The following is a 15,240-nucleotide window of genomic DNA, read 5'->3' as shown; positions in this document are numbered from 1 at the left end:
CAGTCTGTTAGTCTATGTCTTTTTATATGGGGAATTGTGTCCACTGATGTTCAGAGATATTAAGGAATAGTGATTGTTGTTTCCTGTTTTTTTTTTGTTGTTGTTGTTGTTGTTGTTAGAGGCGGAATTATGTTTTTGTGTCTCTCTTCTTTTGGTTTCATTGCAAGGAGATTACTTTTTTGCATTTTCTACGGTGTAGTTTCCCTCTTTGTGTTGGAGTTTTCCATCTATTATCTTTTGTACAGCTGGATTTGTAGAAAGATATTGTGTAAATTTGGTTTTGTCATGGAATATCTTGGTTTCTCCATCTATGTTAATTGAGAGTTTTGCTGGATACAGTAACCTGGGCTGGCATTTGTGTTCTCTTAGTGTCTGTATGACATCTGGCCTGGATCTTCTGGCTTTCATAGTCTCTGGTGAGAAGTCTGGTGTGATTCTGATAGGTCTGCCTCTATATGTTACTTGACATTTTTCCCTTACTGCACTTAATATTCTTTCTTTGTTCTATGTGTTTGGTGTTTTGACTATTATGTAACAGAAGGAATTTCTTTTCTGGTCCAATCTATTTGAAGTTCTGTAGGCTTATTGTATGTTTATCAGTATCTCTTTCTTTAGGTTAAGGAAGCTTTCTTATATAATTTTGTTGAAGATATTTACTGACCCTTAAGTTGGGAGTCTTCACTCTCTTCTATACCTAAGGATAACTTAGGTTTGACCTTCTCATTATGTCCTGGATTTCCTGGATGTTTTGAGTTAGGAGCTTTTTGTGTTTTACATTGTCTTTGACAATTGTGTCAATGTTTTCTATGGTATCTTCTACCCCTGAGATTCTTCTATCTCTGGAATTCTGTTGGTGATGCTTGTGTCTATGACTCCTGATCTCTTTCCTAAGCTTTCTATCTCCATCGTTGTCTACCTTTGTGCTTTCTTTATTGTTTCTTTTTCCATTTTTAAATCCTCGTTTATTTTCTTCAATTCCTTCACCTGTTTGGTTGTGTTTCCTATAATTCTTTAAGGGATTTTTGTGTTTCCTTTTCAAGGGCCTCTACCTGTTTACCTGTGTTGTCATGTATTTCCTTAAGGGAGTTATTTATGTCCTTCTTAAAGTCCTCTATCATCATCATGAGATGTGATTTTAAATCCAAATCTTACTTTTTCTGTGTGTTGAGGTATTCAGGGCTCCTTGTGGTGGGGGACCTGGCCTCTGATGATGCCAAGTAGTCTTGGTTTCTGTTGCTTGGTTTCTGTTCTTACTTCTGGCCATCTGCTTATCCCTGGTGTTAGCTGGTCTTGTGGTCTCTGACAGTGGCTTGACCCTCCTGTAAGCCTGTGAGTTAGCACTCCTTGAGACTAGCTTTCTCCTAGCGGGATCTGAGTACAGAGAACTGTGGCACAAGATCAGCTCTGTGTGCAGGGGGAAACTGGAAGAATCCTGTCCCAGACTTCTCCTATGTCCAGTGTCCTGAGTGCTCAGGGTGGGTCCCTGTGAGCAGAAGTGGTGGTCTTACCTGTGCTCTCAGATGTGACAACACTCCTGGAGACTGGCTTGTTCACAGTGGGTAATAAATACATTATTATGTTATAGTGATTTTATCCTCTCCAAAATTGTTGCATAGAGTAGGTTTATATTTAGATTGGTGGATATGCACGACTAACGTTTTTTTACACATATAACCATGTTATTTGTAATGAATATAATTTGATATGTTGTTTTCTAATATTGGCACCTTTGCTTTATTTTTCTTGACATGGTTTCTTGGATAGAATGTTTAAATGGTGCTGGATAGAAGTAGCTAGAAAAGACATCTTTGTTTCTTCTGTTAAAGGTACATTTCATTTTTTTCAGCACTAATAATAATTTTAACTGTGTGGTTTTCAGAAGTTCATTTTTTAAATTTGAGGAAGCTCTCTTTGATAACAAACTTATGTTTTTAATCATGAAATACTTTGTTAGCATTTTCTTTAATATGATTTGTTAGAATAACTGGCTTTAGAGGCAATCTACTTTTTCACTTCTGGGATGTCTTATTTTGTAGTGATGTGTAATTTTTTAATGTATGTTCTGGAATTCAATTAGCCATCACTTTATTCAGTAGTTTTACAGATTTTATAGATCCTTATCTGTAGAGTTTTGTTTTCTTTTGTTAGTTGATGAGGGAGTTTATTATTATTCTTTATTATTTTTCTTCATAATTTGTCAAGAATCAATATTAAGTATTTTATATATTTCACAGCAAATTTCATGCCTGGTTATGGATTTACTTTTTTTTTTTTTGGTTCTTTTTTTTTCGGAGCTGGGGACCCAACCCAGGGCCTTGCGCTTCCTAGGTAAGCGCTCTACCATTGAGCTAAATCCCCAGCCCCATGGATTTACTTTTATAAGCAGATTTTTTTCAATCTTTAATCTTTATTTACTTATCTTACCATTGAACTGAGAACGGGATCCCCACTGGAGGAGTTAGAGAAAGGATTGAAGGAACTGAAGGGGTTTGCATCCCCATAAGAATAATACCAACCAAACAACTAGAGCTCCCAGGGACTAAACCATCATCCAAAGAGTATACACATGGACAGACCCATGGCTCCAGCTGAGGATGACCTTGTTGGGCACCAATGGGAGGAGAAGCCCTTGGTCCTGCCAAGGTTGGACCCCCCCAGTATAGGGGAATATTAAAGTGGGGAGCTGGAAGGAATGGTTGTATGTTTGGGGGAACACCCTTATAGAAAAATGGGGAGAGGGTTGGGGCAAGGGGGTTTATGGATGGGAAACCGGGAAAGGGATTATTACATTTTAAATGTAAATAAAAAAATAAAAATAAATAAAAAGACAAAAAAAGAAAGAAAGGAAGAAAGAAAAAGAAGTGGGAAAGAGACTTGAACACATGGTCACTGGAGAAAATTTCCTGAACAGAACAACAATGGCTTATGCTCTAAGATCAAGAATCGACAAATGGGACTTCATGAAATTGCAAAGCTTCTGTAAGTCAAAGGAAACTGTCATTAGGACAAAATGGCAACCAACAGATTAGGAAAAGATCTTTACTAATCCTACATCTGACAGAAGACTAATATCCAATATATACAAAGAACTTAAAAATTTAGACTTCAGAGAGCCAAATAACCCTATTAAAAATGGGGTACAGAACTAAACAAAGAATTCTCAGCTGAGGAATATTGAATGTCTGAGAAGCATCTAAAGAAATGTTCAACATTCTTTTTTTTTTTAATGTTCAACATTCTTAGTCATGAGGGAAATGCAAATCAAAACAACCCTGAGATTTCACCTCACACCAGTCAGAATGGCTAAGATCAAAAACTCAGATGACAACAGATGCTGCTGAGGATGTGGAGAAAGAGGAACACTCCTCCACTGTTGGTAGGATTGCAAGTTTGTACAACCATTCTGGAAATCAGGGTGAAGGTTCCTCAGAACATTGGACACTGTACTACCTGAGGACCCAGTTATAACCACTTCTGGGCATATACCCAAAAGATGCTCCAACATTTAACAAGGACACATGCTCCACTATGTTTATAGCAACCTTATTTATAATAGCCAGAAGCTGGAAAGAACCCAGGTGTTCTGTTCTGTTGAGGAATGCATACAGAAAATGTGGTATATTTACACAATGGAGCACTGTAAACTATTAAAAACAATGACTTCATGAAACTCATAAGCAAATGGATGGAACTAGAAAATATCATCCTGAATGAGGTAACCCAATCACACACACACACACACACACACACACACACACACACACAACCAACAACAACAAAAGAAAACATACATAGCATGCACTCACTGATAAGTGGATATTAGCCCAAAAGCTTGAATTGCCCAATATACAATTCACAGACCACATGAAGCTCAAGAAGAACAATCAAAGTGCAAATGCTTCAGTCCTACTTAGAAGGGGGAATAAAAGTATTCATAGGAGGAAATACAGAGACAAAAGTTCAAAGCAGAGACTGAAGGAAAGGCCATCCAGAGTCTGCCCCACCTGGGGATCCAGCCCAGATATAGACAGCCACCAAACCCAGACAATGTTGTTGATGCCAAGAAGTACATGCTGACAGGAGCCTGATATAGTTGTCTTCTGAGAGACTCTGCCAGAGCCTGATGAATACAGAGGTGAATATTCACAGCCAACCATTGAACTGAGGATGGGATCTCCATTGAAGGAGTTAGAGACAGGATTGAAGGAGCTGAATGGATTTGCAACCCCCCTAAGAACAACAATACCAATCAACCAGAGTCCCAGGAACTAAACCACCATTCAAAGAGTACACACGGACTGACCCATGGCTCCAACTGCATATGTAGCAGAGAATGGCCTTGTTGTGCACCAATGGGAGAAGTGACCTTGGTCCTGCCAAGGTTGGAACCCCCCAGTGTAGGGGAATATCGGGGTGTGGAGGCTGGAATGGGTGGTTGTATGGGTGAGGGCACACCCTCACAGCAGAAGGGGGTAGTGGATGGGATAGGGAGTTTATGGACGGGAAACCAGAAAGGGGGTTATCACATTAGAAATGTAAGTTAAAAAAAATCCAATAAAAACAATATATTTATTAAATGTTCTGTATGTTCATGAACAGCAGGAGAGTTTATAGTGTTAAGATGAAAATATCTCTAAATTGATCTCCTGAGTCAATATAATTTTTATCACAATCCTACCTATTGCCTTTATAGAAACTTAAGAAAAAAATGTCTATAGTCTCATAGAACCTCAAATAACTCAGAAAAGCCAAAACAGTCTTGAAAAAGCCAGAGGACTTACACTAACACAATCTCAACCTCACTTTAACACTACGGTACTTGGAATGATGTCGGACAGGCAGGCCTATCAACAACACACAACAAAAATCCTAAATACATCCTTATGTTTTACGGATAGTGATTTTGATGAGATGACGAGGCTACCTTGGCATTTCATTGGGGAAAAGTTCTCTGCAACAGAATTGCATCAACTGGATGTTAACATGTGAATACACTGGGACCACTTTCTCTAGGTCTATAAAAAGTAATAATAACTGAAAATGGATCAAAAACAATTCTAATGGCTAAAATTATAAAACTCTTAGAAGAATGGGCATAAACTTTATGATGTTGTATGAGGGGAAGTTATTAATAAATGACAATGGAATCCTAGACAATGAGATAGGCAAAAAAGGAAGTTCACCAAAATTAAGAACTTTCTGAAAGGATACTTTCAGGAGAATGAAGAAACAACAGAGAATGCAACAAAAGATCTCTAAATCTTACCCAATGACCCAGATTAAACAGGTATAGAGGGACTGGAGCTATGGCTCAGTGGTTAAGAGCACATTTTGTTTGATTCCCAACATCCCTGTGGTGATTTGCTACTACCATCAACATCTCCAATCTCATAGGATACACCACTCTCCTCTGGCCTCCAAAGGCAAAGAATAAAATAGAATCTAAGCATCTTCCATAGAAAATATGCAAATAGACAGTAAACACACAATACTCAAAATCATTAGGCACTAAAAATATACTAATCAAAACTTACTATGTCTGGGCTGGAGAGATGGCTCAGCAGTTAAGAGCACTGACTGCTCTTCCAGAGGTCCAGAGTTCAATTCCCAGCAAGCACACAGTAGCTCACAACCGTCTGTAATGGGATCTGATGCCCTCTTCTGGTGTGTCTGAAAACAGCTACAGTGTACTCATACATATATATATAATAAATAAATCTTTAAAAACAACTCACTATGTCAACTGCCTGGATTTAGACAATATAGTACATTAGTAAAGTATTCAGTTATGAGAAGGAATGCTACAATGAGGATGAACCATGTAAAAAGACAGACACAAAAGCTCACACGTTGCTTGAAACTATTTATTTGAAAGCAGATTTGTGTCTGCCAGATGGAGGGAGGAAGTGTATGTCAAACAGTTTTTAATGAGCATGGGGATTCTTTATGGGGTGATGAAAATGTTTCTGGAATTGAACACAGGTGATGATGTTACAATCCAATGAACTCAAAATTATTGAATTTTCATACTTTATCCACATTTTGTAGTGTGTGAATTATATCTCATCAAGAAGGAAAATTATGTATAGTAGAACCGTGATTCTCAGATTTTGGTTCTCTGGACTGCTTTACACTTTTTAAGTTATTGATGACCCCAGTAAGATTTTATTTATAGGCATTGGAACTAATAGTATCCCTATTTGAAAAAAAATATTGAATTAGAAACTTATTTTGTAACAGAAGAATCCGATTACCTATTAACATAAATTATATTTTTATGACAAATAACATCATTTTCCAAAACAAAAAGCGATTGTTTTACATTTTTGTAAATCCCTTTCAATGTCTGACCTAATAGAAGGCAGCTGGATTCTCTAATCTGCTTCTTCATGGGCCCGTTGTTGTATGCATTTTTGTTGTTGTTGTTGTGTTGTTGTTGTTCGAATGTAAAACAAAATTTAGCCTCACATAAATATGCTACTGGGTAGAGGCAGATTCAGATAACTTTTTTTTTTTCAGAATAAACCACTTTATTTTAACTCCATCACAATAGTTAGTTCAAGGAAGCCAAACACCCAGTAGCCAACACTACAAAGCCTCAGTAAACACCTATAGTTGGGTCTCTTTCACGGCCATTCCGAAGCAATGGAGCTGGTAGAAATAAGGGTGCACACTTGCAACTAGCAATTACACAGACCCAATTTCACATTTCTCCAGCTTGAATCTCTTGATTCGATTAAACCATTTGCAATCCTGCACTGCTGCAGCACCTCACTGAAGCCCTCACAGAGCTTTGGCATCGCTCTGGTTCTGAGCACACTCCCGAAACTGTTTTTGATCTCTAGAGAGCAAGGTCCAAAAGACTGCTGGTTCTGCAGATGGGCTCCCCGAGGCTCCTGGTGAGTAATGTCAGGCTTCGCAGGTTCAGCGTTACCCCTTCCTACCCCATCCTCCTACCCCCTCCGCTGAAGCCCCCAGTGAGGATGTGCGTGACCCAGGGTGTGCCCTACCGCAGAGCCCATAGTCACACGGGCTGCAGTGGAAGCCATCTGGAGGCTGAGCTGCAGGTGCTCTTCTGGGAGCAGCCCTTATCTGAGGGGCCTGGCTGGCCGGAGGAGTCACCCAGGAAGTGCGGCTTCGGCTTCCACTCAGCATCCTAACTGCTTGTAGTCTCAGTGTTCAGAGAAGTCAAACTCCAGATAACTTTTAATATTCTTGTAGATCACCAAATACCCACAAGTTGTAATTTCTGAAAGACTAATTACAGTATTAATAGGATAAGAAACCATTTCTGTAGCCGGTGTTTGCTGTGTGGGTTCTTTTTTTCTTCTACCCTTATCCACCCCTTCAATGCCCTGCCACTAGACAGAGGGGAAAGGGGGCAATGTACTTAGACTGCTTTCTGCTGATTAAAGGTGTGAAGTTCCTTCGGGCAAGTTTGATCTTTGCTGTCAAGATATCTATTATTTCTTCTTCTTCTTCTTCTTCTTCTTCTTCTTCTTCTTCTTCTTCTTCTTCTTCTTCTTCTTCTTCTTCTTCTTCTTCTTCTTCTTCTTCTTCTTCTTCTTCTCCTCCTCCTCCTCCTCCTCCTCCTCCTCCTCCTCCTCCTCCTCCTCCTCCTCCTCCTCCTCCTCCCCCTTCTCCTCCTCCCCCTTCTCCTCCCCCTTCTCCTCCTCCTCCTCCTCCTCCTCCTCCCCCTTCTCCTCCTCCCCCTTGTCCTCCCCCTTCTCCTCCTCCTCCTCCCCCTTCTCCTCCTCCCCCTTGTCCTCCCCCTTCTCCTCCTCCTCCTCCCCCTTCTCCTCCTCCCCCTTGTCCTCCCCCTTCTCCTCCTCCTCCTCCTCCTCCTCCTCCCCCTTCTCCTCCTCCCCTTCTCCCCCTTCTCCTCCTCCTCCTCCTCCTCCCCCTCCCCCTTCTCCTCCTCCTCCTCCTCCTCCTCCCCCTCCTCCTCCTCCCCCTTCTCCTTCCCCTTCTCCTCCTCCTCCTCTTCCTCCTCCCCCTCCTCCTCCTCCTCCTCTTCCTCCTCCCCCTTCTCCTCCTCCTTCTCCTCCTCCTCTTCCTCCTCCTTTTCCTCCTCCTCTTCCTCCTCCTTTTCCTCCTCCTCTTCCTCCTCCTTTTCCTCCTCCTCTTCCTCCTCCTCCCCTTCCTCCTCCTCCTTTTCCTCCTCCTCCTCCTTCTCCCCTTCCTATTCATCTTCCTCCTTTTCCTCCTCCTCTTCCTCCTCCTTTTCCTCCTCCTCTTCCTCCTCCTTTTCCTCCTCCTCCCCTTCCTCCTCCTCCTTTTCCTCCTCCTCCTCCTCCTTCTCCTCCCCTTCCTATTCATCTTCCTCCTCTTCCTCCTCCCCTTCCTCCTCCCCTCCTCCTCCTCCCTCTTCTTCTTCTCCTCCCTCTTTGTCCTATTGCTATTCTTATTCTTCACACATGACTATTTAACAAACTGCAACCAACAACAACCCACCAACAACGACCAACAATGCCTTTCCAGAGCCCTAACATTATATACTCTGAGAAACGTTCCCAGAATTCCAAACGTCACATAATCGCAGAAACAATCTGCAGCTGGCAAGCCACGCCTTTGCTACAGCAAGAGTCAAATGATAGTCAGCTGCTGAAGCAGCCCCATATGCCATATCTGGGATTAAAACAAAAATACATTCCCATATTTGTTTTTTTTTAAGAAACCAAAATTTTCACTATACATTTCAGTAAATATTTTGTCTTCTGTCTGTTTAAGGACCATTGGTGTATCTAAAACTTTAGCTGAGCCTAGAACTCATGAACTTTGAAGGATCATGTAGTGGTAATTTAGAAAAGCTTTGTTCAGAATTATGAAGAACCTCAAGATAGCTATTAGTTTCATTGTATCATCCAAAAGGAAGATACATTGACTATTGTCACTATCCTTATTATACAATATTAAGAGATATAGTTATTGAATTGCTGTCTTTGTATAATAACAGAAGTTCAAGTGTTATCATAGGTAATATTGTCAAAGTAACAAGCTTAATTTTTTTATTTTTATTTTCCTTCCTTCTCTCATGTCCTTTCCCCTTTTTTTCATGTCACAAGCCCAGGCTGTCCCTGCCCTAACTGTGTAGCCAAAGAAGACCTTTGAGCTTCTCATAGGAATGTTTCCTCCCCCGAGTGCTGGACTTGTAGGTGTGCACCACCATGCCCACTTCATACAATGCTATGGATCGACACCAGGGATTAACACATGTTAAGTAAGCACTCTGTCAACTAAGCTAGACACTCAATACTCGGGATTTTTAGGATCTAAAAATTTTAGTCTAAAATAGTTATAGTTTCACAAGAGATTACAAAGATGGAAGAGAAAATATCCTATATACTCTTCGCCCTCCTTCTCTAATGGCTACTTATATAAGTATCGTACAATATCCAAGCAAGGAAATTGGCAGTGCTACAGGGTGACATTTTTATTACATGTGCAGACAGACTTGTGACAACTAACCTATAGAGCTTTCTAAGAGGGTAAAGACGCCTCTCCCTTTATAACCTAACTTCTAGCAAAAGCAAATCTGAATTCCATCTACAATTTGATTTCCAGGAGATTAATAAATGACTCCATAGTACGTGACCCTTTCACCTTTGCTCTTTTCACTCTTCGTGACCCATCCAAGCGGTTGCATGCCTCAGCAGTTCATCCCTTCCTTTTGGCAGACAGCATTTCATGGTATAAATGCACGGCAGTTTGTTTAACCCTTCCCCATCAGGGTTTCCATTTTGTTCACACATTCGATTATTTGATATCATCATCGCTCTAATTTGCATTTCCTTAGTGCAGAGCATCTTTTACAAGCAACATCTTTTGTAGGTTATTATTTCACTAATTTGTGAGAAATTATCCACTCAATATGGATTGAGAAGCCATGATTTGTTAGTGTTCCTCCATTAGCAATGGTGTTCCTTCAATAGTTCGGCTCACATCTTAATTGTGCAAGTAATTTGCCCTTATATAACCATCTGCTTCAGAAGTGAATAGAAATAACTACATTGTATAGTCCACTATGCAAAACATTTAAAATATGCACACTTAGAGGTTTAGATTTGGTAAGAAGAATGCCTGTCACTGTGCTAAGAAACCAATATGTTTTTCTGTTTTTAAACAAATTTTATTTTAAAACCTTTTAGGTTTACAGAAAAATATCAAAATAGAGAATTTTATATCCATAGCCATCGTTCTCTTTTTCTTTTGTTTAATTTTACTATTACCACGTGTTTTTGAAAAATAAAATGACTACTAGAATGTTTCAGTGTTGCTATCTAACTAATTCTAAAGCATCCGTAGCCTTTTACACTATCAGCAAAAACATCAGCGTAGTAAAAATGACGAACAATGCTAACGAAATAGTTCTGAGTCAGGATTTCTCTGAAAGAACCTTTCATGTTGTCTTGGTTTCTTTTCTTGTTGCTGTAATAAAATATCCTGGCAAACACAGTGCAAGGGAGAAAGAACTGATTTTAGTTCACAGTTCACGGTGCAGTCCACTGTGGTGAGGGAGGTAAGGAAGCAGTAACTTGAAGCAACAGACCATAATACACCCACAGTAAATGTGCACAGAACAATGAACATTTGTTCTTAGTCACTCTTTACACAGTTCCTAATCCCATCTAAAGCAATGGTCCACCCTCATCGAGTGAGTTTTCCTGCTACAATGAAATTAAACGAGACAATATCACTACATGCATGCCCAGAAGCGAATATAACCTAGATAATCGTTCACAGGTGTGTATGCAGGATTCGCTTCAAATTCTAAATCTCACAGAGTTGACAATCAAGACTGACCATCGTTAAGTATGCACGAAGATCCACATACCACTTCTCCATTAGGAAAAAATATAAATACTTGGTGTTTATTGTCATCCAATACATCAATATTAAGGTAGAACCATATTGGGAGACCAAAGAAGGTAGAAGACAGAGGCAGGGAGCACCATCTGAGGACACCCAGTGATCTCGCCATTTTACTTGTCCCTTTCCCCTCATTGTGAACAATCACTTTCGTTGGGAACCTCTGAATAATATGCCAGGTCATGTCTGTGGATTTTTAGTGTCCATGATGCTTCAATAGCCCCTTCCTAGAAAACCTGATACACTGAATTGTGGGTGAGGTTTGTGTCTGCCTATAGCTTTTACCTGTCTCAGACAAGACTGATTACACAAGGCCTAAAATCCAGGTGTAAGGGAAACAAACCAATTTGTGCCAACCCAATGAGGTTCACTAAATATCATGACATTTAATTAATTCAAGGGGACTGTAAAGTATAAATTTATGGAGTTAATTTGTAAGGTACCCTGAGGCAATGCATGGAAAGAGTGCTGTCTTACCTGAGACTTCCCTTATGTCAGCTTTAAAAGTCCCATATCCCAGAATCTCCCTCACAGGCCAATAGATAAATCAATCATTGCATTCAGAAGAGCCACCATACAACAGCCATCTACAGCTATCAGAAATAGACACTTAGAGCTGATGCATACAAGCACAGCCGTAAGATTACATGGACAAACGCAGAGCCAGCGGGATCATCCACCTTGATTTCTGATGCTTCTCTGTCCCTTTATCTACCTACTCATTTGCCCACTTGAAAAAAAGCTTAGTGAGCATTGTTAATGCCAGAAACCTGGTAAGATAGCAAAACCTTTAATGCCTGAGGGTACTTCTCACTTTCCCCAATCTCTATTACCATCCAATAAGCCTCATTTTTCTTTTTTTTCCCATTTTTTAATTTTATTAAATTGTGTATTTCTTATTTACATTTCAAATGTTATTCCCTTTCCCGGTTTACAGACCAACATCCCCCTAACCTCTCCCCCTCCCCTTCTCTATGGGTATTACCCTCCCCATCCTCCCTCCATTACTGCCCTCGCACCAAGAATCCCATTCACTAGGGGTCCAGCCTTGGCAGGACCAAGGGCTTCCCCTTCCACTGGTGCTCTTACTAGGCTATTCATTCCTACTTATGCAGTTAGAGCCCAGGATCAGTCCATGTATAGTCTTTGGGTAGTGGCTTAGTCCCTGAAAGCCCTGGTTGGTTGGCATTGTTGTTCATATGGAGTCTTGAGACCCTTCAAGCTCTTCCAGTCCTTTCTCTGATTCCGTCAATGGGGGTCCCATTCTCAGTTCAGTGGTTTGCTGCTGCCATTCGCCTATGTATTTGCTGTATTCTGGGTGTGTCTCTCAGGAGAGATCTACATCTGGTTCCTGTCGGCCTGCACTTCTTTGCTTCATACATGTTATCTAGTTTGGTGACTGTATATATATGGGCCACATGTGGGGCAGGCTCTGAATGAGTGTTCCTTCAGTCTCTGTTCTAAACATTGTCTCCCTATCCCCTCCTAAGGGTATTCTTGTTCCCCTTTTAAAGAAGGAGTGAAGCATCCACATTGTGGTCATTCTTCTTGCGTTTCATGTGATTTGTGCATCTAGGGTAATTCAAGCATTTGGGCTAATAGCCACTTATCAATGAGTGCATACCATGTGTGTTTTTCTGTGATTGGGTTACCTCACTCAGGATGATATTTTCCAGTTCCATCCATTTGCCTATGAATTTCATAAAGTTATTGTTTTTGAAAGCTGAGTAGTATTCCATTGTGCAGATGTACCACATTTTCTGTATCCATTCCTCTGTTGAAGGGCATCTGGGTTCTTTCCAGCTTCTGGCTATTATAAATAAGGCTGCTATGAACATTGTGGAACATATGTCTGTGTTTTATGTTGGAACATTTTTTGGGTATATGCCCAAGAGAGGTATAGCTGGGTCCTCAGGTAGTGCAATGTCCAATTTTCTGAGGAACTTCCAGACTGATTTCCAGAATGGTTGTACCAGTCTGCAATCCTACCAACAATGGAGGAGTGTCCCTCTTTCTCCACATCCTCGCCAGCATCTGTTGTCACCTGAGTTTTTGATCTTAGCCATTCTGACTGGTGTGAGGTGGAATCTCAGGGTTGTTTTGACTTGCATTTCCCTTATGACTAAAGATGTTGAACATTTCTTTAGGTGTTTCTCAGCCATTCAGCATTCCTCAGCTGTGAATTCCTCGTTTAGCTCTGAACCCCATTTTTAATAGGGTTATTTGTCTCGCTGCAGTCTAACTTCTTGAGTTCTTTATATATTTTGGATATAAGCCCTCTATCAGTTGTAGGATTGGTAAAGATGTTTTCCCAATCTGTTGGTTGCCATTTTGTCCAAACAACAGTGTCCTTTGCCTTACAGAAGCTTTGCAGTTTTATGAGATCCCATTTGTCGATTCTTGATCTTAGAGCAAAAACCATTGGTGTTTTGTTCAGGAAATTTTCTCCAGTGCCCATGTGTTCGAGATGCTTCCCCACTTTTTCTTCTATTAGTTTGAGTGTATCTGGTTTGATGTGGAGGTCCTTGATCCACTTGGATTTAAGCTTTGTACAGGGTGATAAGCATGGATCGATCTGCATTCTTTTACATGTTGACCTCCAGTTGAACCAGCACCATTTGCTGAAAATGCTATCTTTTTTCCATTGGATGGTTTTGTCTCCTTTGTCAAAAATCAAGTGACCATAGATAGGTATGTGGGTTCATTTCTGGGTCTTCAATTCTATTCCATTGGTCTATCTGTCTGTCTCTGTACCAATACCATGCAGTTTTTATCACTATTGCTCTGTAATACTGTTTGAGTTCAGGGATAGTGATTCCCCCTGAAGTCCTTTTATTGTTGAGGATAGCTTTAGCTATCCTGGGTTTTTTGTAATTCCAGATGAATTTGCAAATTGTTCTGTCTAACTCTTTGAAGAATTGGATTGGTATTTTGATGGGGATTGCATTGAATCTGTAGATTGCTTTTGGTAAAATGTCCATCTTTACTATATTAATCCTGCCAATCCATGAGCATGGGAGATCTTTCCATCTTCTGAGGTCTTCTTCAATTTCTTTCCTCAGTGTCTTGAAGTTCTTATTGTACAGATCTTTTACTTGCTTGGTTAAAGTCACACCGAGGTACTTTATATTACTTGGGTCTATTATGAAGGGTGTCGTTTCCCTAATTTCTTTCTCGGCTTGTTTCTCTTTTGTATAGAGGAAGGCAACTGATTTATTTGAGTTAATTTTATACCCAGCCACTTTGCTGAAGTTGTTTATCAGCTTTAGTAGTTCTCTGGTGGAACTTTTGGGATCACTTAAATATACTATCATGTCATCTGCAAATAGTGATATTTTGACCTCTTCTTTTCCGATCTGTATCCCCTTGATCTCCTTTTGTTGTCTGATTGCTCTGGCTAGAACTTCAAGAACTATATTGAATAAGTAGGGAGAGAGTGGGCAGCCTTGTCTAGTCCCTGATTTTAGTGGGATTGCTTCAAGTTTCTCTCCATTTAGTTTAATGTTAGCAACTGGTTTGCTGTATATGGCTTTTACTATGTTTAGGTATGGGCCTTGAATTCCTATTCTTTCCAGGACTTTTATCATGAAGGGGTGTTGAATTTTGTCAAATGCTTTCTCAGCACCTAATGAAATGATCATGTGGTTCTGTTCTTTCAGTTTGTTTACATAATGGATCACGTTGATGGTTTTCCGTATATTAAACCATCCCTGCATGCCTGGGATGAAGCCTACTTGATCATGGTGGATGATTGTTTTGATGTGCTCTTGAATTCGGTTTGCCAGAATTTTATTGAGTATTTTTGCGTCGATATTCATAAGGGAAATTGGTCTGAAGTTCTCTTTCTTTGTTGGGTCTTTGTGTGGTTTAGGTATAAGAGTAATTGTGGCTTCATAGAAGGAATTCGGTAGTGCTCCATCTGTTTCAATTTTGTAGAATAGTTTGGATAATATTGGTATGAGGTCTTCTATGAAGGTTTGATAGAATTCTGCACTAAACCCGTCTGGACCTGGGCTCTTTTTGGTTGGGAGACCTTTAATGACTGCTTCTATTTCCTTAGGAGTTATGGGGTTGTTTAACTGGTTTATCTGTTCCTGATTTAACTTCGATACCTGGTATCTGTCTAGGAAATTATCCATTTCCTGAAGATTTTCAAATTTTGTTGAATATACGTTTTTATAGTAAGATCTGATGATTTTTTGAATTTCCTCTGAATCTGTAGTTATGTCTCCCTTTCATTTCTGATTTTGTTAATTTGGACGCACTCTCTGTGTCCTCTCGTTAGTCTGGCTAAGGGTTTATCTATCTTGTTGATTTTCTCAAAGAACCAACTTTTGGTTCTGTTGATTCTTTCTATGGTCCTTTTTGTTT

At 40.1% G+C, this 15,240-nt stretch overlaps 1 pseudogene; it reads right to left on the bottom strand.

Annotated features, from left to right (window-relative positions):
• Window positions 1-6,687: 6,687 nt before the first annotated feature.
• On the bottom strand, window positions 6,688-7,164 carry Chchd2l2-ps6 (coiled-coil-helix-coiled-coil-helix domain containing protein 2-like 2, pseudogene 6; annotated as a pseudogene).
• Between the last annotated feature and the right edge of the window lie 8,076 nt (window positions 7,165-15,240).

The sequence above is a fragment of the Rattus norvegicus genome, chromosome 1, assembly GCF_021556685.1.
Source record: "Rattus norvegicus strain SHRSP/BbbUtx chromosome 1, alternate assembly SHRSP_T2T, whole genome shotgun sequence".
NCBI classification, from domain to species: domain Eukaryota; kingdom Metazoa; phylum Chordata; class Mammalia; order Rodentia; family Muridae; genus Rattus; species Rattus norvegicus.
Note: the sequence above shows the minus strand (reverse complement) of the source record. Positions and strands in the feature narration are given on the sequence as shown.